General features: G+C 52.5%; 1 pseudogene; it reads left to right on the top strand.

Moving 5' to 3' along the window:
• The first annotated feature begins 4,712 nt into the window (after positions 1–4,712).
• LOC144897938 (deoxyuridine 5'-triphosphate nucleotidohydrolase pseudogene) lies at positions 4,713–5,183 on the top strand (annotated as a pseudogene).
• The last annotated feature ends 21,653 nt before the right edge of the window (positions 5,184–26,836 follow it).

Raw genomic sequence — 26,836 nt, 5'->3', positions numbered from 1 at the left:
CAAAGAACCTGATACGCAATCCGCTAAAGATTGCCGCCTCGCGGTGGATTCAGAGACCGGTACAAAAGCGTCTGACACAGAGAACGTCAATAAGCTCGTCGGGCTCGTCAGGCTCGTCGGGCTTGACGGCGCAAACGGATCTGTGGAGTCCAATAAGCTTGACAGACTCGCCGATTCGGAAAACTGGTCCGATTTTATCAGCTCGACAACTCACGCCGTATCAGAGCAGTTGGTCGAGTTTAGCCAATTCGTGGAGCCCGCAAAGCCCGCGGAGCCCGCGGAGCCTGTCAAGCTCGGTGAGCCCGTCGAGCCCGTCGAGCCCGTCGAGCCCGTCGAGCCCGTCGAGCCCGTCAAGCCCGTCAAGCCCGTCGAGCCCGTCGAGCCTGTCGAGCCTGTCAAGCCCGTCAAGCTTGGCGAGCCCATCAAGCCCGTCAAGCCCGTTGGTTTTAGTGAGCTTGCCGAAGCGGCGACCGCCGTTACCGCCGTTACCGCCGTTACCGCCGTTACCGCCGTTGGTGACAATGACCAGACGCTGGAAACTAAGCAAACAGCGGCCGTACCTGTCGAATCGGCGACTTGTGATGAGGAGCCCGATGCGAAATCGCAAATCGGCTCAACAGCCATCAGGGAAGGGAACTGTTCAAAAGATTGTCCGGAAGACGGTTCAGCAGTTGGCCCAAAGAGTTGTTCTGAAGAAGACACCAAAGATAAAGAAGAAGCATCCGAAAGAGAAGAAGAAGAAGAAGAAAAATACTCAAAAGGGTTTCTATCTGGGGGTTCGGCTGAGTCACCGATATCAGCGGAAGCGAGCCAACCGGACACAGTTTCGATTGAAGCTTTGGACCACAGTTATGCCACGACTGCTGACGTGGCCCCAGCGGACGTTGACAAAGATCTTGAAGAAAAAATTTTGGAAACGCTAGAAAAAAACTAACAAGTCCGGTAACAACGGTCAGCGGCGGTCTCATAAGGGACTAAATATTTCCAAAGCAGGTAGCGCAGCCGCCAGACGGTTCGATAGACTGTTCAAGCGGCTCAAAAACCGTCACAAACCTTATCGCGCTAAATTTGCGCTACATTTGCGCTACATTTGCACGTTTAGAAAGCCTATTTGGAGTTTGCAGCCAGACCTTTGACGCGTGCGGCTGTTTTGCTGAATCGTGCGAATCTGTGTTTGACCCACCGACGACCGGTCAACCGCGGCGATCCAGAGTGCCCGCTCAAATAGCCGTCGGTCAGCCGCTAGACCTTGCGGCTGTGGTTGGAAGGGCAGAAGGTTTACTGCAGATGGCACAGATGGCACAGATGGCACAGATGGCACAGATGGCACAGATGGCACAGATGGCACAGATGGCACAGATGGCACCGATGGCACAGATGGTACAGATGGCAACTAGATAATAAAATTAGGCTATGACGGGAGCACATTGCCATTGCGATCAAAATGGACGATGGCATATTGATCGGTTAGGTGAGATATCCGACTGTTTTTTTCCCCATCCTTTTGTATGCAAATGTTGAGTGTACGCGCACACGCGCACACGCGCACACGCGCACACGCGCACACGCGCACACGCGCACACGCGCACACGCGCACACGCGCGCTTGATGGTTGGGGAAAAAAAATGGCGGCATACCGCATACGACCTTCAGTTTTGCCACTTGGGGCCAACAAAGATTGTGTGCCGAGTGAGTACGCGCGAATGCATGTGAGTGTGTGTGAGAGAGAGTGTGTGATTGTGTGTGTGATTGTGAGTGAGAGTGAGTGAAAGTGAGTGAAAGTGAGTGAGAGTGAGTGAGCGAGAGTGAGTGAGCGAGAGTGTACGAGAGTGTGCAAATGTGTGTGAGAGTGTGCGAGTGTGTGCGAGTGTGTGCGAGTGTGTGCGAGTGTGTGTGTGGGGATACAAAACTGCTCAGATTCACGCTGGTCTCGCTTGGGACCCACCACCACGATCGGTATCCTATCTTTTCTTTAAAAAGACATTTTGACCGTAGATCTTACGTTTGCCGAGGCGGCAGAAGCTGTCATTTGGACAACAGACTAAATCAGCGGAAACGCACGTACAATATCTTTTGGAGGCAGCTCAACAATCTTATCCTCATCATCCTCATCATCCTCATCATCCTCATCATCCTCATCATCCTCATCATCCTCATCATCCTCATCATCCTCATCATCCTCAGCATCCTCAGCATCCTCAGCATCATCAGCATCATCAGCATCATCAGCATCAGCAGCATCAGCAGCATAAGCAGCATAAGCAGCATCAGCAGCATCAGCAGCATCAGCAGCATCAGCAGCATCAGTAGCATAATCCTCATCTTCATCATTGTCCCTATCATCCTCCTAATCCTCCTCCATGGCTCTGGCGGCAGCCATACGAGGATACAAGAGTCTACAGGGGCTGATGCCGCCAGACTCTGACTGGATTGTGTCGTCGCGACCGCCGGTCGGCGAAGCTAAACCCACCTCAATTTTACCAAGCCATGCCGGTTATCGTTTGGCCCCTTGGCAAAAACCCGCCAACGAGACGCTAGGCGTCTGTCTCCCCGAGGGTCTGCTGATGGGAGGGTTGAGCCGAGGCGGTGACCGACATCGCTGCGTGGGCTACGATCCGCAAGCCCATCGGCTCGACTCTCGTGAGAGCCGCGGCAATCGGTCGTACGGTCACATGTTGAGCACCATCGATCCGCGAGCGGCGGCAGGTCATACCTGCTCACCCTCCCACCGGCGTCGTTTGGCCATTGTGCCGTGGACAAACGGAGTCCAGCCGGCCATGCCGGTCGAAGAGAGCTTGCTGCCGGCCGCCGCATTCTCGACTTCCACAGTGGGCCATCGGCTGCGCCGCACGCGGCGGCGACCTACAGCTACTGCGGACAACCGAGCGTTGGGTGCCGATCGACCACCGGCTCAACCAACTAGACGTCATTCGCATCCACCGGTGGTAATTTCGGATTTGGGTCCGATTGGGCGACCACCTGCGACGACACCGGTGACAGCGGCCGGCTGGCCGGTGCGACAGCAACCCATCAGGTTCAACCCGTCCCTCGGCGGCTCAAATTTGGTCAAGGCTGCGCCGCTTCGAGCGGCCGCCGTCGTCACAAAAACAGCCGGTGGCATGGCTCCAAATCCCGCCAGGGACCCGGCCTCCAAATCTTGCCTTCGTCGTAACCGCACACGAGCACCGCCCACAAGCGCCGTCGCGGCACCCATGTCCTTGTGAGCGGTCGCGGACGGACTACAATTGACCCGCCGGCTGTCTCGTGTGGTGCGCTTTCCCGAGTGGCTACGGCAACAGCGATCAAGACAGTCCGTATCAGCGGCGGAGGAGGAGGCGGAGGCCGACCGGCGGTTGAGCGGCCTGAGCTGCGGTCCGCCGGGCTGGTGCCGTCGGCCCGCCGCAGGGCAGTGATGGGCGTGAGGGCTGACCGGGTGGGCAGTGGCAGAGGAGGTGGAGGAGGCGGAGGAGGCGGAGGAGGCGGAGGAGGCCGACCGGCGGTTGAGCGGCCGAGCTGCGGTCCGCCGGGCTGGTGCCGTCGGCCCGCCGCAGGGCAGTGATGGGCGTGAGGGCTGACCGGGTGGGCAGTGGCAGAGGAGGCGGAGGAGGTAGAGGAGGCGGAGGAGGCGGAGGCCGACCGGCGGTTGAGCGGCCCGAGCTGCGGTCCGCCGGGCTGGTGCCGTCAGCCCGCCGCAGGGCAGCAACAGGCGTAAGGGCCGACCGGGTGGGTGGGGCAATGAAGGGTGGGTACCATCTCCACAACGACAGAGGGCAACGGTATCTACCGTTGCGACATCAACAGCTACCGCAGTGGTCGAGAGAAGCGGGTGTGACGGCGACCGCTGCACCGTATCGCCCCAACTCACGCTCGACACCAATCGGCCGCAGTGTAACAATCTCCAGACCTGCCGTATCGATACGGCCAACCCCACTCAAGCCGCAGCGCGACGATCCTGCTCAACGCAGATCACCAGCAGTCGTAATGAAACAGCCTTCAACAATGTCGCTTGACACGGCAGTTGCCTTTGACCGCCGCTGGCCGTCACTGAGGTTTGAACCGGCATCTGTTGTGACAGGGATCCGACATGCGGCGGCGGCGGCGGCTGGTCCTTGCGCGGCGGCGGGTAAACTTTTGCGCCAGCCGTCCTGACGATCCTCCAATCGGCTCTTCAATAACAACGGCGGCAGTGAGCCAAACGTCTCGACCAATCAACCCGTACGCAGTGTAGCAGCAGCCGAATCGGCAGAAGCGGCAGAAGCGGCAGAAGCGGCAGAAGCTGCCGAAGCGGCCGAAGCTGCCGAAGCTGCCGAAGCGGCCGAAGCTGCCGAAGCGGCCGAAGCTGCCAAAGCGGCCGAAGCTGCCGAAGCTGCCGAAGCTGCCGAAGCGGCCGAAGCTGCCGAAGCTGCCGAAGCTGCAGAAGCGGCCGAAGCTGCCGAAGCTGCCGAAGCTGCCGAAGCTGCAGAAGCGGCAGAAGCGGCACCTTGCGTTTTACACAATCAACGGCATTGGTTCACACTCGGTCACCCCCATCCCTGCTACAACTGCTAAACCTTTGACAGGCTTGTCGCTTCTAACCTATGTACATAGACATATATATACATATATATATACATATATATATATATATATATATACTATATATATATATATTTAAAAAAATAAATATAAATAAATGTAAACGAGCGTTTTGGAAACATATAAAACATATAGCAATGGACCAACGATCAAGCGATAGTGGCGAAGTGCTCCGCTTCGTGAAAATGAGCAGTCGTGCGTTTTCGCCGGTGAAGGGATCCGCCGAAGCTGCCGGTTACGATCTCTGCAGCGCCTACGACTACACCGTACCAGCCAGTGGCGTTGCGCTGATTGAAACGGATCTGCAGATAGACATACCGGCAGGCTGCTACGGTCGGATTGCCGCCCGATCCGGGTTAGCTCTCAAGCGAATGATAACCATCGGTGCAGGCGTGGTGGATCGAGACTATCGAGGGTCGGTGAAGGTGGTGCTGTATAACCTGGGCACGTGCGACTTTAAGGTGACTCAAGGGTGTCGAGTGGCACAACTGGTGTGCGAACGCATTGCCCAGCCGCAGCTGCGGCGTGTTGACTCTCTTGCCGCCACAAGCCGTGGCGCCGCCGGATTTGGGTCGACCGACTCGACTAGCTCAAAGGCGGATGGCTGATGCCGTAGAGTCAAGATCACGCTTATAGGTATGCGGCTTGAGCAGAAATTACACCGCACCTGTTGCCAGACGATACCTTTTAAAGGTTGGATGCGGGTTACGAGGGAGGGTGTGTGTGTGTGTGTGTGTGTGTGTGATTGGGACAATGGTTGAACTAAAGAAGAAGCCTATGCCCCACACTGTTGCGGCTTTTGTCAGACATATTTGTCAGACCTATTGATGGTTTAAAATTCTTTTTGTATTTGGAGCAAGGTGATAAATAGAATAAAATATATAAATGGAAGTGGAGAGCTGGAACCGGAGATAGAAAGTGAGGAAACTAGTCTGTAAAGAAGAGCGTGGGGAAAAAAGAAAGGTCACATGTTCACCTGCACATCCGCCTGCACATCCGCCTGCACATCCGCCTGCACATCCGCCTGCACATCCGCCTGCACATCCGCCTGCACATCCGCCTGCACATCCGCCTGCACATCCGCCTGCACGTCCGCCTGCACAATTATACGATAGCCTTCCAAATCGGCTCATCCTACACATTGTTGTAGTACATTACATTGCACAACAAAATTTACGGTCTTGATTTCTCTCCCATGGTCAGGTCGACCGGTGTGCGGTGATGATACAGACAGACCACTGTAGGCAACGTGTTCTCCCCTCCTCTCCCCTTGCATTTTTTGGCATTGACAACCCCTCCCACTCAATTGACTACATTCGTATCAGTGGCTATTTCCACCCTCCGGAAGGGATAGAGAGAGAGCACTAGCAAACTGGAGGGAGCAAAAAGATTTGCGCAGCCCATCTCCATGAATGACAGAGAATTCTCAAACCTCGCCGCAATGCTAAGAGCACAGGGCATTGATGACTCACTTGTGCGGATCAAGGCGCCGATCGAGCCGACGATCGGACCGACGATCGGACCGACGATCGGACCAACGATCGGACCGACGATGGGTCGTTATCGCCGCCGGCCGACGGCAGTGTTCCCGATGGCTTGTGCGGGGTCGACAATGGCGGTGTACACCCCGCCGCGGCAGTTGGACGCCGCCTACGTTCGCGAGTTTGAGACAGCCTCAGCCGAGCAGAAATTTGCGACCAGCATGATTGTATACGATCGCCGACAGGTGACGTACGATGCTTTAAAGAAACTGGTCAACCGGCCCGACGTCCAGCTCTTTGAGCGGTCGTTTCTGGCTTTTGACCTAGGTTCCGCAATACCGGCTCACCGGTTGTGGAAACGCCGAGGTCGGGACGCCGACTACCCATCAGACGCGCATCTCTATCCCATGTTGCTGATCTCGGATCCTGCCGTCCGATACCACAATTTTCACCGGGACGATATTGTGCTTGTTTCAGAGTCTGACAACGGCAATGGCGGCAATGGCGGCAATGGCGGCAATGGCGGCAATGGCGGCAATGGCGGCGATGGCGGCGATGACGGCGATGACGGCGACGATGATTGCGAGTGCCCCAATCTGTATCGTGTTGGTTGACGCCGGCGACTAAACTTGACCGGACTTGACCGGACTTGACCGGACTTGACCGGACTTGACCGGACTTGACCGGACTTGATTGGACTTAATCAGACTCAACCAGACTTGAACAGACTTGATTGGACTTGAACGGACTTGAATGGTTGAGGCGCGGAGAAATAATTTGTCTTAATGTCTGAACCGAGAAAACCCACCGGTCGTTGACGGTGCACAGAGGTGAGTTCTGGTGTTATGTTTCCAAAACAATAAACCACAGCAGGTTAAAAGTTTAACCATTCGATCAGCCCCAATTTAAGAATCGTCACGGCTGACGGGTGGCCGCAATTCCGTTACAGTTTATTATATAAATAAAACATAAAAACAAAGTAATCCAACAGGAATAAACATAAATAAAAATTTATGTTTATAAAACACATACATAAACACACACACAAATACACACAAACACACACATCTAAACACACACAAATATGCAAACATATAAACACACACAAACACAGTTCTGTTTGTACGGTATACGTCCAATAGGGCAATCTGACACACGGCTGTTTTACAGCTGTCTGCAGGTTGCTTGAGGGGCTTACTTTGATAACCAAACGGTTATCAAAGTTGGGTTTGTGATCTGACGTTACAAAGCTTTACGGGAGCCCGCACTTGAGCGTGCAACCTAGAGGGCTCGGTTTACCGACCTCAAAGCTTTCTAATCTACGCGTGTATATATATACATATATATATATATATATATATACATATATATATTTTTAAAATGTAAACTAACTCATTTGTGCGCGTGGCGTTGGATGCCGCTATCAAACTGCCGCGGCCACGGAGGAAACTTTGTCCACAACGTCCGATTGCGAGCCTGACTGTTATACGACTACGCTACTACGCTACTACGCTACTACGTTACTACGCTACTACGCTACTACGCTACTACGCTACTACGCTATTATGCTATTACGCTACTACGCTACTACGCTACTACGCTACTACGCTACTACGCTACTACGATTTTGAGCATCACCGTTGATGGGGAGGCCTAGAAGAACAGTCGGGCGATCGCCGGGGTGCCATCGGCGGCTTGCCGGCAAGCCGCCGCCAGTCACTCGCCGCTTGCCGTTTAGCTTCCAGAAGACGGCGCCGAACCAAGTAGCCGCCGGGCCGGCCGCCGTGGGAGAATTTACAATAGTCCCCGAACGGACATTCGCCGGTCTTTTGGATGTACACACACAAAGGTCTCTCTTCTCGCTCGTCCGATTGGCCACCGTCAACGGCGAGTTTGGCTTTGACCGCCACCTGCTTTGAGCACTGCGGCGGCGAGCGTGCTCTGCCCGACGTGTCCCGTCGGTAACGAGCATCCGCCGGAGCAGGTGCTGGTGCCGGCGCAGCCAAGCGGGTCAATGGCGATTTCACCTCATCGCCATCGTCTAAGGGATATCCCAGGTTGGCCATAATTGTTGCAAAATCCTCTTCTTCATCATCACTGTCGACCATATCCGACCACAGAGTAGACGGCTGTTGCGTATCAGACGCCGGTTCGAACATGATCGATGAGTTTGATCGAAGCTTTCACAGCTTTCGAAGCTTTCACAGCTTTTGAAGCTTTCACAGCTTTCACAGCTTTCACAGCTTTCACAGCTTTCACAGCTTTCACAGCTTTCACAGCTAAACAGATTTGGATAATTTTCTCACCCGTCGATGCAAGCGGGACGCTGTTTGGCTTTGACGGTGGTGGCAGGCAATCTCGTGCAATTTTTGTGCAATAACGTGCGATAGCGTATATTGTCACAATCGGACGAGTCACCAATGCTGTGAAAGGTTATGAATAACCAAGTCCAAAAATATACGCAAACTATTTTATACCTAGTAAAACAATTTTGTATATATATCTGCAACTAATATATAGATTGATTTGACCTTCCCTCGGAAGGCCCAAAAAAAACTGACTGCAATCTCTCCGGCCGGCATGTGTTTGGTTAAACAAAACTCTCCAAAGGGCCTCTCCACTCCTTGAAGAGAAAAAAAAGCTCCGACAGTGTCAGTTTGGCAGCATCGGTTCAGCAGCGTCGGTTCAGCAGCGTCGGTTCGGCAGCGTCAATACTCCTGTGGACCGTAAAGAATTGTCGAGCCGTCAAGCCGTCGAGCCGTCGAGCCGTCGAGCCGCCGAGCCGTCAATCTCTGAATCCGCTGACGGACAATCAGCGTGACCCGACAATGGCCGCTGTGCCGTTGGCTAAAGCACAGCGGCCATTGTCCGGGTCACGCTGATTGGTCCGTCCAGCCGGATTCAGAGATTGACGGCTCGGCGGCGCCGGCAAGACGACGTTGCTGAGCTGGCTGCGACGACGAGGCTTCCCGACGTTGGAGGAGAATCTTGAGCGTTGGGGTCCGATCTTCACACGGGGAATGCAGAATCCGGAGCGGTGGAAAGCGCTGGCGCAGATTTGCATCCTCACCTCACAGCACCGCGCTATCAACGATGCGCTGTGCGCCATGGATTCAAGCAACGTCCCTCCCACCGTGCCACTGGTGGTCGAGCGCCACCCTGACTGCTGTTTGACCTTCAGTCGCGTGATGGCGCTGGCGGGCGCCATTGATCAGCATGAGCTTGCGCTGATCAGTCAGGTGCACGAGCTGGTGACGTACCGACCCACGGTCATGATCTACCTTCGAACGCCCTATCGTGAATGCATGCGCCGCATTCGTCAGCGAGGCCGCGAGTTTGAGCAGAGCGTTGCGCCGACCTACCTGGCTCAGCTGGAGCGCGAGTTTGATGCTTACTGCGATGCGGCGACTGTGCCGATAGTGGACGGCACAGACGGTAAACGGGCCGCTGAAGAGGTGGTCGACTACCTGACAGAACACTATCAACCGTATTTGTAGGATAAGAAGAATGGTGGCGACAATTGGCCAAACGTTGGCAAATGCTGGCAACGGTGACAGAGCCTGAAAGATTGTGCAAAGGTTTAAAGGGGTCAACCTGCTACGGCAAAAGTACGTACCCGGTCAAACCGCGCGTGTACGCACACCCAATGGCATATTGCATTTGAGCATCACCGCCCACCATTCTATGCTGCCAACAAGCATGGTTATGTACAGCTGTATTATCTAGTTATATATATATATGCGTGTATATATATATGTGTGTGTATATATATGCGTATATATATATGTGTATATATGCATATATATGCGTGTATATATATATGCGTATATATGCATATATATATATGTGTGTATATATATATATCTTAAAACCGAATCCTGCAGAACGCCAGCAAAAAGGCACTTGTGATCCTGTGCTCAGCTTTGGATCCAAGTTCCCCAAATAAAGGTTTGAAAACTTTTAAGCTGATCTGATTAAGCGGATACATCCCGGTGCCCGTTTAGAAACATTTTAGAAACATTTTGGAAACATTTTGGAAACAAACAGTCTCAATATCGATTCACGGCTATTGTGGACAATCATCAAACCTGACATCTGGCACGAGTCGTGCACAATCTCTCTTTTCTCTTCTTCCCCCCATTTATCACGCTTTTTTTCCCTCCATCCTCTCTTTGGAAATTGGCTTGTTTTTTTTTTCTCCTGTCCATCCGACCGTGATTTTTTTGTTCATCCTCCTTATAGCCCTCACACCGATTGTCACATTGTCTTACTAACAACATGTGGTGGCTGACTGCAATCTATGTCGGCGTTGTCACCCTCTTTGTAGTGCACTGGGCGCTGATTTACCGTCTGATCGTTCGACCGAATGACTATCGGCGTCTCAAACTCGCCCTTGACGTGATGAAGTTTTTTGTCCGACTGACTGTGGCCAGGTGCTGGCACCACGTCAATTCATTAGCTTCTGTACAGCCGATGGCCGGCGGCCGGCTGCAGCTAACATTTTACACCGATGATAACGGTTTAAGCAAAATACTGCTGGAACCTGCTTCGCCAGCGACCAGGATTTATGGCACGTCGACTTCTGCGGACTACACGGCGGAATATCTTCCGTGGACACGCTGGGAACAATGCCTGTACATTCCGCCGCAGACGGCCGGCATTGATGAAGAGCTGGAGCTGGTGTACGACACGGGTGAGACGTTGGTGGTGGACAACGGCATCTGCGACATTGTCAACGATCAAGACGGTGAACTCGAAAGGGAAGACAGATCTTCATAGACGGTTGTCAAACTGGGCAAACGGGGACATGGTGATGATGATAACAATGATGATGATCGATGATGATGATGATGATTGATGATTGATGATTATTATCCAAAATGTTGGGGTTGGCTTATTTTAGGGTTGGCTTGTTTCAAGATTGGCTTGTTTTGGGCTAGAGCTGCCTTCCTTAAAAGCCGATTGGCGGTTAATTTCTTGTATCATCGTTGCCCCCCTTGCCACACTTCTAAACTTGCTTCTGACGCTATCCAAATTTAGATATGACAATAAAATGAGGTGACTGCAAATTTTGCCGATGGTTGGCCGATGGTTGGCCGATGGTTGGCCGATGGTTAGCCGATGGTTAGCCGATGGTTAGCCGATGGTTAGCCGATGGTTGGCCGATGGTTGGCCGATGGTTGGCCGATGGTTGGCCGATGGTTGGCCGATGGTTAGCCGATGGTTGGTCGATGGTTGGCCGATGGTTGGCCGATGGTTGGCCGATTAAGTAAAAAAAATGTGTGATGGTGGGAGAAGAGGATGAAAATGTAGGGGGAAAAAATAAGAGAGAAAGTTCCGTGTGACTGAAAGTTGTATTGAAATGAAAAATATTTTAGAGTGAGTTAAAATATTTTTTTAAAAAGGCAAAAAAAAACCTAACTCAGTTTCTTTCCTCCCCTGGCAGTACGTTCTTTGGAAGGTGTGTTGTTTAGATACTTGGATGGGACAAAAAGGATAAACACATCTTCCCAAGACACAACATCTCCATTGTTGGGCGTTGATTCACGCAACAAGTCGCCAGTGGTTTTGGCAGCAGTTGTCAAGGCTCATTGCACTCTCTTGATACCTTCTGTTCTTGACGTTGGGGCCATACCGGCGTACGTGTGTGGATCCAAAGCATACGTGCTAAACGTAGGCTTGGGCAGGTTATAGCACTTGATCTAAGTCTTTGACCCAGAATCGCTGCCGCGCCAACAACCTCCAGTCTCCGGCCAGACTGCCGGCCGGTCGGCAAGCCGGATGGCCGTGTCCATACGGGCGCTCGATTTAGACTACCTGAGACCCAACGCGGCAAGCGTGCTCACAGACGTGGGCGGCATGAAAATCGTAGTGGTCGGCAAGCCAGGCACCGGCAAATCGACGCTGATCAGAGCCATACTGGCCCACAAGCGATCTATAATACCAGCAGCCGTGGTCTTTTCGGGATCGGAGGAGACAAACCGTTTCTACGCCGACCTGATACCGGACGTGTTTATTTACGAGCAGTTCTACCCCAGCGTGATCGATCGTATTAGGGCGCGGCAGATTGTTGCCAAACGAGAGCTTGGCGTGTACTCGTGGCTGCTGGTGGTGATTGACGACTGCATGGACGACGCCAAGATGTTTAACGACCGATCGGTGCTCAACCTCTTCAAGAATGGCCGACACTGGAACGTGCTGGTGCTGGTGGCCAGTCAATACGCCATGGACATGAAGCCTATTATCAGATCGTCGATCGACGGGACGTTTATATTCCGAGAGCTCAACCAGACCTACCGAGACAAGCTCTGGCACAACTTTGCCAGCATAGTGCCCAAGAAAACGTTTGGCGATTTGTTGTACCAGGTGACAGGCGACCACACAGCCCTCTACGTCGACAACACGCTGCAGGACTCGAACCATTGGAGCGATCATCTGCGGTGGTACAAAGCACCGCAGCACGGCACCCGAGCACCTTTCGGATGCCGTGAGTATTGGCGGTTTGGACAGCAGCGGCAAGGGCTACGAGAATTGCCTGCCAGCGTGGCGGAAGTGCTGAGCCGCCATCGCGCGGCGCCGGCCATCGACCCGTCCACGGGTCCAAGCTTTCTGAGCTCTCTGAGCAGGCAAAGTGAGGCTGGAAAATACGCCGATAACGTCACAGACGCCAATGACGCCAATGACGCCAATGACGCCAATCATCCCATCCCTACGATTGGCAGCCGTCAATCGCCGCTTCAGGCCGCCAATTTTACCGTAGCCGGGTTGAGCCTGCAGGCAGATCAGGCAGATCAGGCAGATCAGGCAGATCAGGCAGATCAGGCAGATCAGGCAGATCAGGCAGATCAGGCAGATCAGGCAGATCAGGCAGATCAGGCAGATCAGGCAAATCGACTGGATCGGCTGAATCGGCAGGATCGGCCGGATCAACCGAATCAACAAGATTGGCCGGATTGGCCAGATTGGCAGGATCGGCTGCCGGGTCGGCAGGATCGGCTGTCGGATCGGCATGATCAACCAGATCGGCTGCCGGGTCAGCTGCCGGGTCAGCATGATCAACCGGATCGGCAGGATCGACCGGATCGGCAGGATCGGCTGCCGGGTCGGCAGGATCGGCAGGATCGGCTGCCGGGTCGGCAGGATCGGCAGGATCGGCAGCTGGGTCGGCAGGATCAGCTGCCGGGTCGGCAGGATCGGCAGGATCGGCAGGATCGGCTGCCGGGTCGGCAGGATCGGCAGGACCGGCAGGATCGGCAGGATCGGCAGGATTGGCAGCTGGGTCGGCAGGATTGGCTGCCGGGTCGGCAGGATCGGCAGGATCGGCAGGATCGGCAGGATCGGCAGGATCGGCAGGATCGGCAGGATCGGCAGGATCGGCAGGATCGGCAGGATCGGCAGGATCGGCAGGATCGGCAGGATCAGCAGGATCAAACATATCGATCAGATTGGCTGAATCAGACATATCAAACATATCGACCGGATCAACAAGATTGGTCTGAAATGCCGGACCAACGGGATAGGTCAGTGACGATAATCGACGCCAAAACTGTTTTGGGCAGACTGCGGATGGTCCCGTGTGCGCCCAATCCTCACACGCCACGGCAATTTTGGTTCTGAGCGAAATTGCTTGATCACAAGGGTGAATCGTACGCTCCCTGTCACGTCGATATTTGCCGAGAGGGGAAGGGAGAGGGAGAACTCAAGATGGAGTGCGGGCCGACTCACAACCGTAACAACCGTAACAACCGTAACAACCGTAACAACCGTAACAACCGCAACAACCGTAACAACCGTAACAACCGTAACAACCGTAACAACCGTAACAACCGTAACAACCGTAACAACCACCAAAATGCCGTACAGGATCGGTTTAAGTGGTCCGGGTTGCCTTCTTCATTACAGCTCGGTCTGATAACTGCCGTCCGATCGTCAGGTTCCGAGGATCGGCGCTTTTGTGTAAAGTGGTCAGGCTGTGAACCATCTTCTAACTCCCCCCCCCTTTCCTTTCCATTTCCATCGGATAAATATTTTTCACTCTCTCCAATAGGTTTGAAAAATATTTTCCCTGATATTTTTTTTTAGCTATACCTCTTCAATGTGTGGGACGGTCTGTAGGTAAGTGACTGTCTCTCTATAATCCTCAAATGTTTAATTAAAAATCCAGAGAGGAGAGTGAAAAATCCATTTCGTCTTGTTGGAAAACAGATTAAAATGGATCGCACTATCGAACGGTTTGGCGTCCCGATGATGGCTTTTGCCTTGACAATTTTTGTTACACGTCGGTGGCAACCGACCGTCTCGCTGCTGACACAAATTGGAATATTCACCGGGTTGATGCTTGTTGGCGAGACGGTGACTCAGTCGTTGCGCGACTGGGACGCTTTTGGCGGAAATGGTAACGATTGCCTTCGGCGCTGTAAGCGTCTGTTAACAGAACTGAGTAGAGAATTTTTAATCTAGTGTCGGACCACCGCCGTCGTGTTAAAAAAAACATCCGGATCATGACAATTAGGGGATGGGAGAAGATAATAAATATTTGGGATGAATATTTCGGAGAGGGATATATTGGGGAGAGATATTGAGGAGGGATATATTGGGGAGAGATATTGGGGAGAGATATTGAGGAGGGATATATATATATATTAGGGAGAAATATATTGAGGAGGGATATATATATATATTGAGAAGAAATATATTGAGGGAGGGATATATATATATATTGGGGAGAAAATATATTGAGGAGGGATATATATATATATTGGGGAGAAATATATTGAGGAGGGATATGAGATGATAGAGTAGTGGTGTTTTTTTTTAAATGGAAAAGAGGAATCTTATAATATCTTTCCGATCGCCATTCTTAAAGATTGTTTAGGGGGGTAAGTTTTGTGACAATCAGCACGCCTATGCAGCTCGGCTCCTGCGGAAGCCTGCCGGAAACAGACTTGGTAAAACATGGATACGGGCTATTTAGTTTGGCCAAGCTCAATGAGCATAGCCGTTCCTTAACACTCCTGATGTTTTAGCTAATAATTTTTTTGTTACAATATTAAAGACATATTCCAATAGTTATGTATATGTATATATATATGTATATATATGTATATATACAAACGTAGATGTTTTAATATATATATTATGCAACAACATCGCACCGGTCCAATTGTTATAAACGCCTCGGTTCCAATTCCCGTAAACTAAGCATTGTAGACTGCTCAAACGGCCATATGTACATATTATATATTAAACGACTATCACAGCACATTGGTCCAATTGTTATAAATGCCTCTATCTCGATTGCTGTAAAACTGATCGGTGTGCTGGCACGATCTGATCACTATAAATATGTCTACACAACTTTCTGTAAATGGTCAAAGATGCATGTGGGTTAGATACCCTCAAGCAGATTCTGTCTACAGCACACACTTTCTTTGTCGCCGAAGCAAATATATATACATATACATATATATATATATACATATATATATATATACATATATATACATACATATATATACACATCTGGCATCGTATGTAGCAGTTGAGATCTTGACCATCAGGACCGGCCGCTTTTCAGCGACGTGTCTTCCATCTAGTGGCAAACCACAGCCATGGTCAACCCAACCGACAACCACGCGCAACAATTTCTTTCATCGACGGACGCAGGCTTCAAGCAATAAGTCGACATTTGTCTGATGGCTTGCCAATGTGGATTGTGATCAGCGTAGAAACCCTTTAGATCATGTGTGCATGTATATATATAGACATATACACACGCACCGGTTTGGTGAGTGAAATACTTTACCGCTCTGCAGGAAGCTGCCACGCGTGTGAATCCCGGATAGTCGACCGTACAGACGCGTCTGCAACCGGTCGTAACGCCGGCATCCTTTTCGGCACTCGGATCAAGGAAACCTTGTGTGTATATATATATACATATTGATGTATATAGGCATAGACACTATCATAGACTGTACAACGGCCGCCGACATCGATCGATGCGCCATTGACGTCTTTGATTGGACAAATTGAGCTTACCCGGCTATTAGAACTGTAAGAGCGATTTGAGGCACGCCGAAACAAGCCAACAAGGTAACAAGCGTCAATCTTTTCCAGTTTATGTTTCCCCTCCGTTCCATCTTTCCCATCGCTTTGACAACTTGTCTCACAGCCACCTTTCTTTCATCGAGGGGTCGTTGATAAAAATGAGTAGCCGTAACGGCGTCACGGTTAAAACCCGCAAAGGCGAACCGCCGTCAACAACCGTGGTGTTGGCCGAATCCATAAAAAGGTGCGACGATGCCATAACCCGTCGATACGCCGATAAGATTGCGGACTTGCGGCGCCTAGTCGATATGGAACTTGCAGACGGCTGTTCGCAGACGATATCATTGACAACCGCCGCACTCAGACGGGCTGTAGATGCTGCTCGGCTCTACGAGACAGGCGTAGCTGTTTACGGGTTGTCACGCGCCTACTTTGACTATGCGGCTGCGTGTTTGCGCACGGAAGGGTGGTACGATATTGAGTGTTGGTTCGAAAAAGACGGCTAACGGCCGTGTGCGCAGAAAATATTAAGAGATAATGAGATAGAGAGAGCATGAGAGAGCATGAGAGAGCATGAGAGAGCTAACGAAAGAGAGCTAGCGAAAGAGAGCTAGCAAAAGAGAGCTAACAATAGAGAGCTAGCAAAAGAGAGCTAGCAAAAGAGAGCTAGCGCAAGAATGTAAACAGATTTTCCTTTCTCTAAAGTGTGTTTTGTTTTGGGTGGATTTTTTGTTGCGCTTTCTATGTTGAGAAAGGAAAAGCTTATCTAGCTACGGTAAAAGTCAACAACAGTCCTACCTCGACGGTTGATCGGTTTCATCCCGTGGTCGTTGCGGGATGGGGTCGGTCCATCCGTCTTGGTCATAACCGTAAACAGCTTTATGGTAGCCAAGGCAGCCAACAACCTTTTTTTCCCCCCCAACCGTCCATATATCGTCATTTTCATCCTGGTCGTTAACGTGCAAACGTCAATATCAGCGTCATCGCGGTAAGCGCCACGATCGTCACCAGCATCGCTTTACGGGCGTTAAACGGTATGGCAACTTGTCGGGTGGCCGTAGACGTTGAGTCGACGTGAGAGTGAGGATACGTATTCATGATCGAAGCTGCGGAGGAGTGTTTTTTTAAACCAGTAGCTCAACAATGCGGTTTGGGCAAAACGTTGCTGCTGCGGCCACCAACCCTGACAGCGGGCAATCATCGGTCTCATAGCGGCCTCATAGCGGTCTCATAGCGGCCTCAAACGATATCTAGTTACATATATAGATCTATAATATTCACAGAAATACGCACATATACGCGTATATACGCATAGTTTTAATATATATTTTAAAATATATATATATATATTTAAATATATATATATATTTTTTTTAAAATATATATGTATTTTCAAACAGATTTATAACTAATTCTTTATTTTTGGCTCTAAGATGGAATCAGCAGCCTTTATGTCGCACTGTCAGAAATCAGAGGGCTCGGATATGGGGCTCGGATATGGGGCTCGGATATGGAGCTCGGATATGGGGCTCGGATATGGGGCTCGGATATGGAGCTCGGATATGGGGCTCGGATATGGAGCTTGGGTATGGAGCTCAGGTATGGAGCTCGGATATGGGGCTCGGATATGGGGCTCGGATATGGGGCTCGGATATGGGGCTTGGGTATGGAGCTCAGGTATAGGGCTCAGGTATAGGGGTCAGGTATAGGGGTCAGGTATAGGGGTCAGGCTAGCGCGCCGACCTAGCTGCCGCTTCAGCAGTCTGGCGCGTGACCAGCTCACTGATACGTTTGCGTGCAAAGGCGCCGGCTGCCGCCTCCCTGACCAAGATCTTGACGGTGTTCAGCCTGGCCCGACTGGCCGCGATGGCACGGTGTAGACGATGGTCAACGGTCGTCTCAATCTGTGTCCGCCGCTGTAGGCATACCACAACACACGCGTCTCCCACCTGGGGCGAGCACGGCAGAGGAGGCATGCAGCTCAGCAGATCCAGCGCGTCGGCCCACCACCGCAGATTCTGATCCGCCAGTCTTGTCCGATACACGGTCTCGTAGCAGCGGGCGGTAAAGGAGGCGCACATCTCTCCCAGCGCCCGAACGGCTGCCGTCAGCCGAGAGCAGACCACGTTTTGGATGAGACACTCCTTGACAGTCTCCAGCGCCCGTTCGTAATCCTTGTGTTCAGGTTGACACAGGCAGTCTTCCAGCAGATCCGCCCAAACGGCGGCGCACTCCACAGCCGAGTAGGGTCGGTAGACGTAGGGTCTTGCGCATCCCATCTTACAGAGGTGGGCCAGAGAGCACAGCCAGTCACGGTCGTACGCGCGCATCAGCTTGACCGGCACCGATTTGCACAGCACATCGTTGACGTCAATGTGCTGAGACTGCCTGGTCCGGTGGACGGCGACTGTGCCGGCCAAAGCATTGCGGAAAAAGCGGATGGCCTCCAGCGTGGCCACGCCATCCCCGGACTCTGGCATGCCGTTGGCGGCGTAGTCGCAGAGGTCGTAGCTGAAGGCCATCAGCATGGTTTTGACGTCGCCGGCGTAGTCCGGCTCGCCGTTCACCGTAAACCCCTCGCTGATGAACGGGTCATCGTTGAAGGTGCTCGGTCCAGGCATCGTGGCCAGCCCAAAGTCTATGACCACCGCCCTGTGGCCAAAGACGGGCACGGTCTGCAGCACTGTCTCACCCAGAACGTAGATCACGTAGGGAGGCGCAGCCTCCCACGAGGTGATCAGCACATTGTTGGTGTGCAGGTCGCAGTGGGCAATGCCCAGCGTGTGGAGACCCGCCACCGCCGCCACCGTCTGGTATGCCAGCGACAGGTACTCAATAGGGTCAAAGATCTGGTTGCCCAGTCCCGTTTGGAGCGGGCAGCCTTCCACGTAGTCCATCAGCAGCGCCGTCTGGCGGTTGTATCGGCGGATGTTGGCCCAGCGGCAAAAGTGCAGCCGCATGCCTGTGCGGGCGGCCAAGCGGATGCCGCACAGTTCCGATTTTGCCACCAGGTTCACGCCGGTCGGCACCTTGATGATGGCAGCGGCGCCATCGTACAGGCAGCGGCCGGTCATGCCCTGCACGCCCTGCTCATCGGCGGGAAAAAAATTCACGTCAGAGATCATGCTTGTCGCGAAGCTAATTACCTTTGGCGGTTTTTGAGGTACGGAGAAGCACTTATGGCTATTACGTATATATATGTATGTATGTATATGTGTATATGTATATATGTATATATGTATATATGTATATATGTATATATGTATATATGTATGTATATATTGTCCAAAAAAACTTTATAAACCAAATGGTGTTGGTTCTGAAAGAGTGCAGATTGACAGCACTGTGGTCTTATCGCAAAGCGGCTATTTAACGCAGAAGATAAGGTTGCTACAGATGGTTGACGGAAACGATAACTGTAAACGGTTGCTGAGAGCAGTTGCTGGAAACGGTTACTGGAATTGGTTTCTGGATCGACACATCGTCGGTTAAGACGGCGTCGAAAATCAGTCTAGCCCAACCAACGGGCTCTTCAAATCCAGAGCCAGATTGTCCAGGTGCCGAGACAGCCGCCGAAGCAAGTCGGGCGCCAGCAGCCGGCGGTGCTGACGGCGCTCGATCGGACCTCCTTCATAGGCGTCTGCTGCGTCTGCTGCGTCTGCTGCGTCTGCTGCGTCTGTTGCGTCTGCTGCGACTGCCGCTGCGGCAGCAGCGCTGCTTGAAACCTCCGACAACAATTGAGCTGCCGCGGTCGCCCCTGTATCATCTCCGGAGTAATCCCCAGAATCGACATCAGAAACCTCCGATAAAGGGCGGAAGGAAGATGATGATGATGATGATGATGATGATGATGATGATGATGATGATGATGATGTCTTCCAGGGCAGCGGCCGCATGTTCAACACCAGCTGGCTATTGGCGGCGTCAAGAAGCTCGGCCGTTTCCTGTTGCTCAAGCTCTCGCCGCTGGATAAACACCCGGCCGCCGTTGGACCGACCCATCACGTAGTCTCGGACGTGAGCCGGCGGGAAGACACCGACGGGTGCCAGCAGGGCCGGCGCCTGCGGCTGCCGTTTCAGGCGTCCGCCGACGTTGGTCACAAACCTGTACTCCCGTCTCAGCTGTTCGGCGTAGACGTCCACCAGCTGCCGCAGGGCCGGACCCAGTCGCTCGGCCAACGACCGGTCGGAAAACACCTCAGCGAACGCCTGATCGACGGTCACCCGGTGCAGGAAGTCGGGATGGTACATCTCGGCGTCGGTCCGCACCGCGTGCATGTGCTTGCGATGTCCCGAAAACACCGTCCTCAGGTTGGCGATCATGCGCACGCCAGCTTCCTCAAACTCGTGCCCGGTGCTTGTCGGCAACGCCTCCACCGCCAGTCCTACATAGTCGACAGACGCCGTCGTGTACGGCCGCATGAGCTCGACCATAGCCCGTCGGTCCACCGGCACGGTCGGCGCTCCGCGGTCCCACTCGAGCATGGCCCTGTGCACGATTTCGGTCTCCGGCACCACCCGGCCTTGGGTGGTCAGGTACGCCACCGCCTTGGGCCGATAAGGTCGATCCGGCCGAGCGCCGGGGCCCTCCGTGTGCCACCGCCGATTGACTCGCCGCATGTTTCCAGCATTTGGGACGAGCGGGCCTACGCCCCAGGCCGGATCAGCCGTCAGTGTCGCGCGCACGCCTTCGTGCCGATTGAGAAATTGCGTCACCCACGGGGCGCCGGTCCGGCCGCCGTCGCCCAAGTCGTGGCGCAGGCTTTCTGCCTCCAGCTCCGGATCACGCTGCCGATTTTCGATCGCGGCAGCGTCGGCGTCCTGGAACGTCTTGATCCGCCGAGGGAACCCCGTCGCAGCCGCCGCAGCCGTCATTCCCGAGGCGCTCACCGGTTGTCGGACCGAGCCAATTGCAGCCGTCGCCTTCCTGGCGGCTGTGAACCGTTTTGAGCGTTCGACGGCGTCCCGATGTTTGGCCATAAAGACCTGTCTCAGAACCCAATCGGCCTGCCGCGACGACATTGTTGTAGAATGTGCCTGGAAAAATTTAGAGGCCAGCCAGTACGGCAGCTGCCTGGTCACAATGTGCAGCACAGACCGCTGGACGCGCGAAGCCCATGGTTGCTGCGCCAGCTGAAACAGGGCTTCTCGCAGCACGTCCGGGTCCGCCGAGCCCAGACGTGAGAAAGGTTCACGACTGCTGACGATGGCTGCGGCCGCCTGATACGGCTCTATTGCTCCACCGTCGACCTCGGCCGCCGGTTGTCGCCGGATCCGATCGGCGCCTTTCCGGCGTCGGACGGTCGAGGCTTTGGCGGCCGATGCTTTGGGAGCCGCCGGCTTCTTTGCTCGTTCAACGTTTGCCGCTGCAGGGGGTGGCGGCAGGCGTCGATGGTCCGGCGGTCCCGCCCGCTCGCTGGCGGACGATTCTTTTGAGGTTGTGCATCGCCGGCCGCCGTGGTGATTAGACCGTTGGAAGAGATTGAGAGAACTATATATCTATATATTTATATACCTATATATCTATATATACCTATATATATCTATATACCTATATATTTATCTATATACCTATATTCTATATTCTATATATCTTTATATCTTTATATCTTTATATCTTTATATCTTTATATCTCTATATCTTTCTACGTCTGTCTATACGTATGTGAATGTGAATAGAGGAGTCTCCAAACACCACAACCGGCTGTGGTTGGGTCTTTTCTTAAATTGTTGTTGAATCGGGGAGGGGGGGGAGAGCAGAGAGAAAGTGTGAACGATTGCTTCGACCCGCTATAAACTTCAATCTCGGATAGGAGTTTTTTCTTTAGGCGTTCGATACTGACCACAGAGGTTATAAGCTCATTTGTTCATTCGTTTGTTTGCTCACGCCCACCATATAATTTGCTTACAAAATAGGTTGCGCAATTGCCGCAGTTGATGCTGATTAATGGGTTTAAAACTCTCTGAGACGGTTCTAAAACTTTCTGAGACGGTTCTAGAACTCTCTGAGACGGTTCTAGAACTCTCTGAGATGATTCTAAAACTCTCTGAGACGGTTCTAGAACTCTCTGAGACGGTTCTAGAACTCTCTGAGACGGTTCTAAAACTCTCTGAGATGATTCTAAAACTCTCTGAGACGGTTCTAAAACTCTCTGAGACGGTTCTAGAACTCTCTGAGACGGTTCTAGAACTCTCTGAGACGGTTCTAGAACTCTCTGAGACGATTCTAAAACTCTCTGAGACGGTTCTAGAACTCTCTGAGACGGTTCTAAAACTCTCTGAGATGATTCTAGAACTCTCTGAGACGGTTCTAAAACTCTCTGAGACGGTTCTAAAACTCTCTGAGACAATTTTAAAACTCTCTGAGACGGTTCTAGAACTCTCTGAGATGGTTCTAAAACTCTCTGAGACGGTTCTAAAACTCTCTGAGACGGTTCTAAAACTTTCTGAGACGGTTTTAAAACTTTCTGAGACGGTTTTAAAACTCTCTGAGACGGTTCTAAAACTCTCTGAGACGGTTCTAAAACTCTCTGAGACGGCTTTCTGACAGCCGTCGGGCAGCCTTCTCTTTTTAGATCATCGTAAACAATAGTTGTTGAGCTTAATTTGGAGCGGGTAGATAAAATTATGGCATAAGCTTGTGTGTGTGTGTGGGTGGGAAACCAACGGTTTGGGGCAGACAAGCCAAGTTCAAGACCAGATTGTGGAGTCTCACTACCTTTTCAGCTGGCTTGACCCATAGCTTTCCAGGTCAGGAGATTATGTTGTTATATTTGTATATATATATATATAATTAATAACAATTAACTATTCATCCCGTAAACATGCATGTACCAATGTATAAGAGGGTTTTGGAGGGAAAATTGGAATGGATATGGTTGAATAAGAATAGTCACCTGTGTACGAATTTGACTCGCCGGTTGAGCTTTTGAGCTGACACTATCTCTCTCTCTCTCTCTCTCTCTTTATATATATCTCTAGCTCTTTAGCTCTTTAGCTCTCTAGCTCTCTCACTATATATATATATATATATATATATATAGTAGAACTGTGTGTATACACATATATATACATATATACATATATACATATATACATATATATATATATATGCATATGTTCCTCTATTTTTTATGTTACGTTTTCAACAAATATTATAGGGCGCACAACTATGAGCGAGCTGCGTCTCAGACGGGCCGCGGACGACCTATCCCGGCCGCCGCAAAGCAGTTGGCGTTGGCATGTTTGGCCATAAGCGCCTTCAGCTTGTGTATCGAATCGGTATCAGACATGATCTGACCCGCTCCTGGATTTAACGCCAAAGCGGGATTGGCTGCGGTGCTGAACCAGCCAACCGATTCATGGACAGGTTCGATCGGCAGGTCGCCGCGAATCGGATCACCCATTGAACGACCGCGGTGGTACTGAACAGTGTCGATGTGGCGATGGGGAATGGGGTTAGGCGTGTCTGGGATAGGACATCCGCCGGCGTAAACGGCGACCATCGGTCTCCGTGCAACAACGGCAGGTCGTGGCGTCGTCGACCTGTCGGCTGTCTGCGGACGACAGTCTCCGTATTCGCCGTATTTGCCGTATTTGCCGTATTTGCCGTATTCACCGTCGCAGTCGGGCGAGTGTTTATTGCCACCGCTGTGATCTTTCCGACGGCCCGTTAACGGCGGACCTGACGGACCTGTTGGACCTGTCAGACCTGTAATACTGTCACAATACAGCGCCGGCAGCGGTAAGCCGTGAGCCTTAGCATAAGCTATCGCTGTGCCGGTGATAAAGGTGAGAACCAGAACAAGCGCCAGCAACAAGTTCAGACTCAACAACATTGCTTTGGTATTAAAACAAAGATCTTTTTAAGATACAGCTGCGTACGGATGCATACGGACGCATACACGCTTATGTACGGAAAAGGGATCGTGCCTATCCTTGAACATCCGTTCCGGAGCCAACCAGAACCGTCGACGCGCATCCGCTAGCCGAGCAGTGGCTGAGCAGTGGCTGAGCAATGGCTGAGCAGTGGCTGAGCAATGGTTGAGCAGTGGCTGAGCAATGGTTGAGCAGTGGCCGAGCGGTTGGTGAGCGGTTGGTGAGCGGTTGGTGAGCGGTTGGTGAGCGGTTGGTGAGCGGTGGCCACTTGCCACATGTGCAGGTCACTCCCACCCTGCCTTGCCAGCAAAGCCATCATCTAAACCATCATCTAAACCATCAATGTGTAGACGGATCTGAGGTTGGTCATGCAGCGGAATGATCGCCATCTTTCCACAATACCGCCGCAGCCGCACCGTTGCGATACAAGCCTGTATCCTTTTCCCCGCCGCCTCATTTAAACATCTTGACCTCTCTTTCTCTTCCCTCCCTCTCCTCCATATGCCACATCTGATCATTGGCCGGTCAATCGCCGATTAGTGATAATAGATTGATAACGATCATTGAACATCAACCCCCCTAACCATGCTATAAGTTTGTTTATGATTTTCAACACGAAGCAATATCGAGGCGGTGTCTCAGTCGATGTCAGAGTCTGAGTCAACGATCCACCGATCCACCGATCCACCGATCCGCCGATCCGCCGATCCGCCGATCCACCGACCCACCGATCAGACAATCGGGCAATTGTGATTTAGAGCCTCAAACCATCCTTTCTGAGAAAAAAGCAATCGCCTTCCAAAACCATCTTTGTCCACCCCTATCGTCCCATATATATATATATATACACACACACACGCGCGTGTGTGTACTTTACACAAAGACGTTGCCTCTCTTCAGCTGTCTGGTCTGGAGAGGTTTCAAAGGGGTGAAGAATCGAAAGGAACAGGGAAAAAACCCCCCACCTCAATCCCCCTTGTTTCACCACCCCCGTAGTTTCATTGCCAAAACATGTCAGATGCAGCTGGCGGCAGACCCGCCGGTGCGGACCCTCGGCTGAATGAGGGTCCCTTTGCATGCAGCGTCTCGTACAAGCCGATCATGTACCCAATAGCCATGCAGATACGGTCAGTGCACGAGAGGATGCATTGGGTTGAGACGGAGATCACGCTAACGGACGACATAGCAGACTGGAAGTCTGGGCGAATGACCGCCGACGAGTGCGAGTTTGTGACCCGTATCCTGCAGCTGTTTACGCAGATGGATGTTGAGGTGGCTCGGATCTACGTCACGACGCTCATTCCCGCTTTCCGCAACAACGAAGTGCGCAACATGCTGGTGAGCTTTGCCGCTCGGGAGGGCACGCACCAGAAGGCGTACGCCATGCTCAACGACAGTCTGGGCCTGCCGGAGACAGCGTACGTAGGCTTCATGCGCTACAAGGAGATGATGGATAAGATGGACTTTCTGAACACGTTTGCGGGCGGTGACGCCCAATCGATCGCCCTCTCGCTGGCCGGATCGGTGCTGTCCGAAGGCGTGTCTCTCTATGCGGCCTTTGCCATGCTGTGCTCATTCCAGCGAGCCGGTAAGATGCGAGGGATGGGCAGCGTGGTGGAGTGGAGCGCTCGAGACGAGGCTGTGCACGTGCAGGGCGTCTCGTGGCTACTGAGCACAGTGCTGAACGAGATGCCAGAGCTGCGAGCCGAGACGATCGAGCAGACCGGTCGCATGGCCGAGCGGGTGATTGCGCTAGAGCACGCCTTCATCACCGCCGCCTTTGAAGGTCTCTCCATCCCCGACCTCGATCCGATTGACGTTAAGGCCTATGTGACGTGGGTGGCACAGAGCCGACTGCGGGACTTAGGGTTTCCGGTCACGTTCGACGGGCCGTCAACCAATCCGCTACCTTGGATGGAGTGGCTGACCACTGGCAAGGACATGGCAAACTTTTTTGAACACATTGTGACAGATTATCAGGTCGGCGCGTTGCGGGGCGAGTGGACGGGCTACGGCCGCTCAAAGACCCGGCGGCAACAGTGCACGGAGCTGTTTGGGGACGACCGCCATTCTGACGATTGCCTAAGCGACTGTTTGGGGTGCTGCTACGACGATTCTTCGGACGACCGTTCAGAAGACGGCTCACTCGGCTCGGCCGATGCTTCGCACCAGCAATCGGGCGTTTGTCCCAAAATTCGTTTGGACAGCTCTCCGTACTGGCTTGCGAGCAACAGTTCTGACGAGCATTCCCAAGTTTGCTCGGACGACAGTCCAGATGACGAGAGTGCGGTCAAGCGTGCGGCCGAGCTGCGGCCAAAGATCCGACAGCGGCAACAGCGGCAACAGCAGCGGCAACAGCAGCGGCAGCAACAGCAGCAGCAACAACAGCAGCATCAGCAACATCAGCATCAGCAACATCAGCATCAGCAACAGCATCAGCAACAGCAACAGCAACAGCAACAGCAGCATCAGCATCAGCAACATCAGCATCAGCGGCGAAGTTACGTTGACGAGTATGAGAATATAGTCGATGACGTGTCGCCGGCGGTGGTGAGAGGGTCCATTGTTGTGGGACTGATGCTGAGCCTCGGCACCGTTCTTGTTTACAGCTGCCTCAAGATGCTTCAGCTTCAGCTTCAGCTGTAGCTGTAGCGGTATTGGCGGCAATGATAGAAAGAAAACAACCCGACGAGCGTGTTATACCCGCAGCAAAACAGAGACGGGACATCTTAACGAGAGATGCCATAGACGATTGAGTTGGTTGCGCTGACCGGTTGGGAAGAAGAAAAGAGGGCGGAAAAACCTGCGCCAAGCCCGTTTAAGAGGTGGCGTCCAGCCACTGTTGATGGGACGTGT

This window comes from Doryrhamphus excisus, unplaced genomic scaffold, assembly GCF_037039965.1.
Source record: "Doryrhamphus excisus strain RoL-2023G ecotype Guam unplaced genomic scaffold, RoL_Dexc_Guam_v1.1 HiC_scaffold_25, whole genome shotgun sequence".
Taxonomy (NCBI): Eukaryota; Metazoa; Chordata; class Actinopteri; order Syngnathiformes; family Syngnathidae; genus Doryrhamphus; species Doryrhamphus excisus.
Note: the sequence above shows the minus strand (reverse complement) of the source record. Positions and strands in the feature narration are given on the sequence as shown.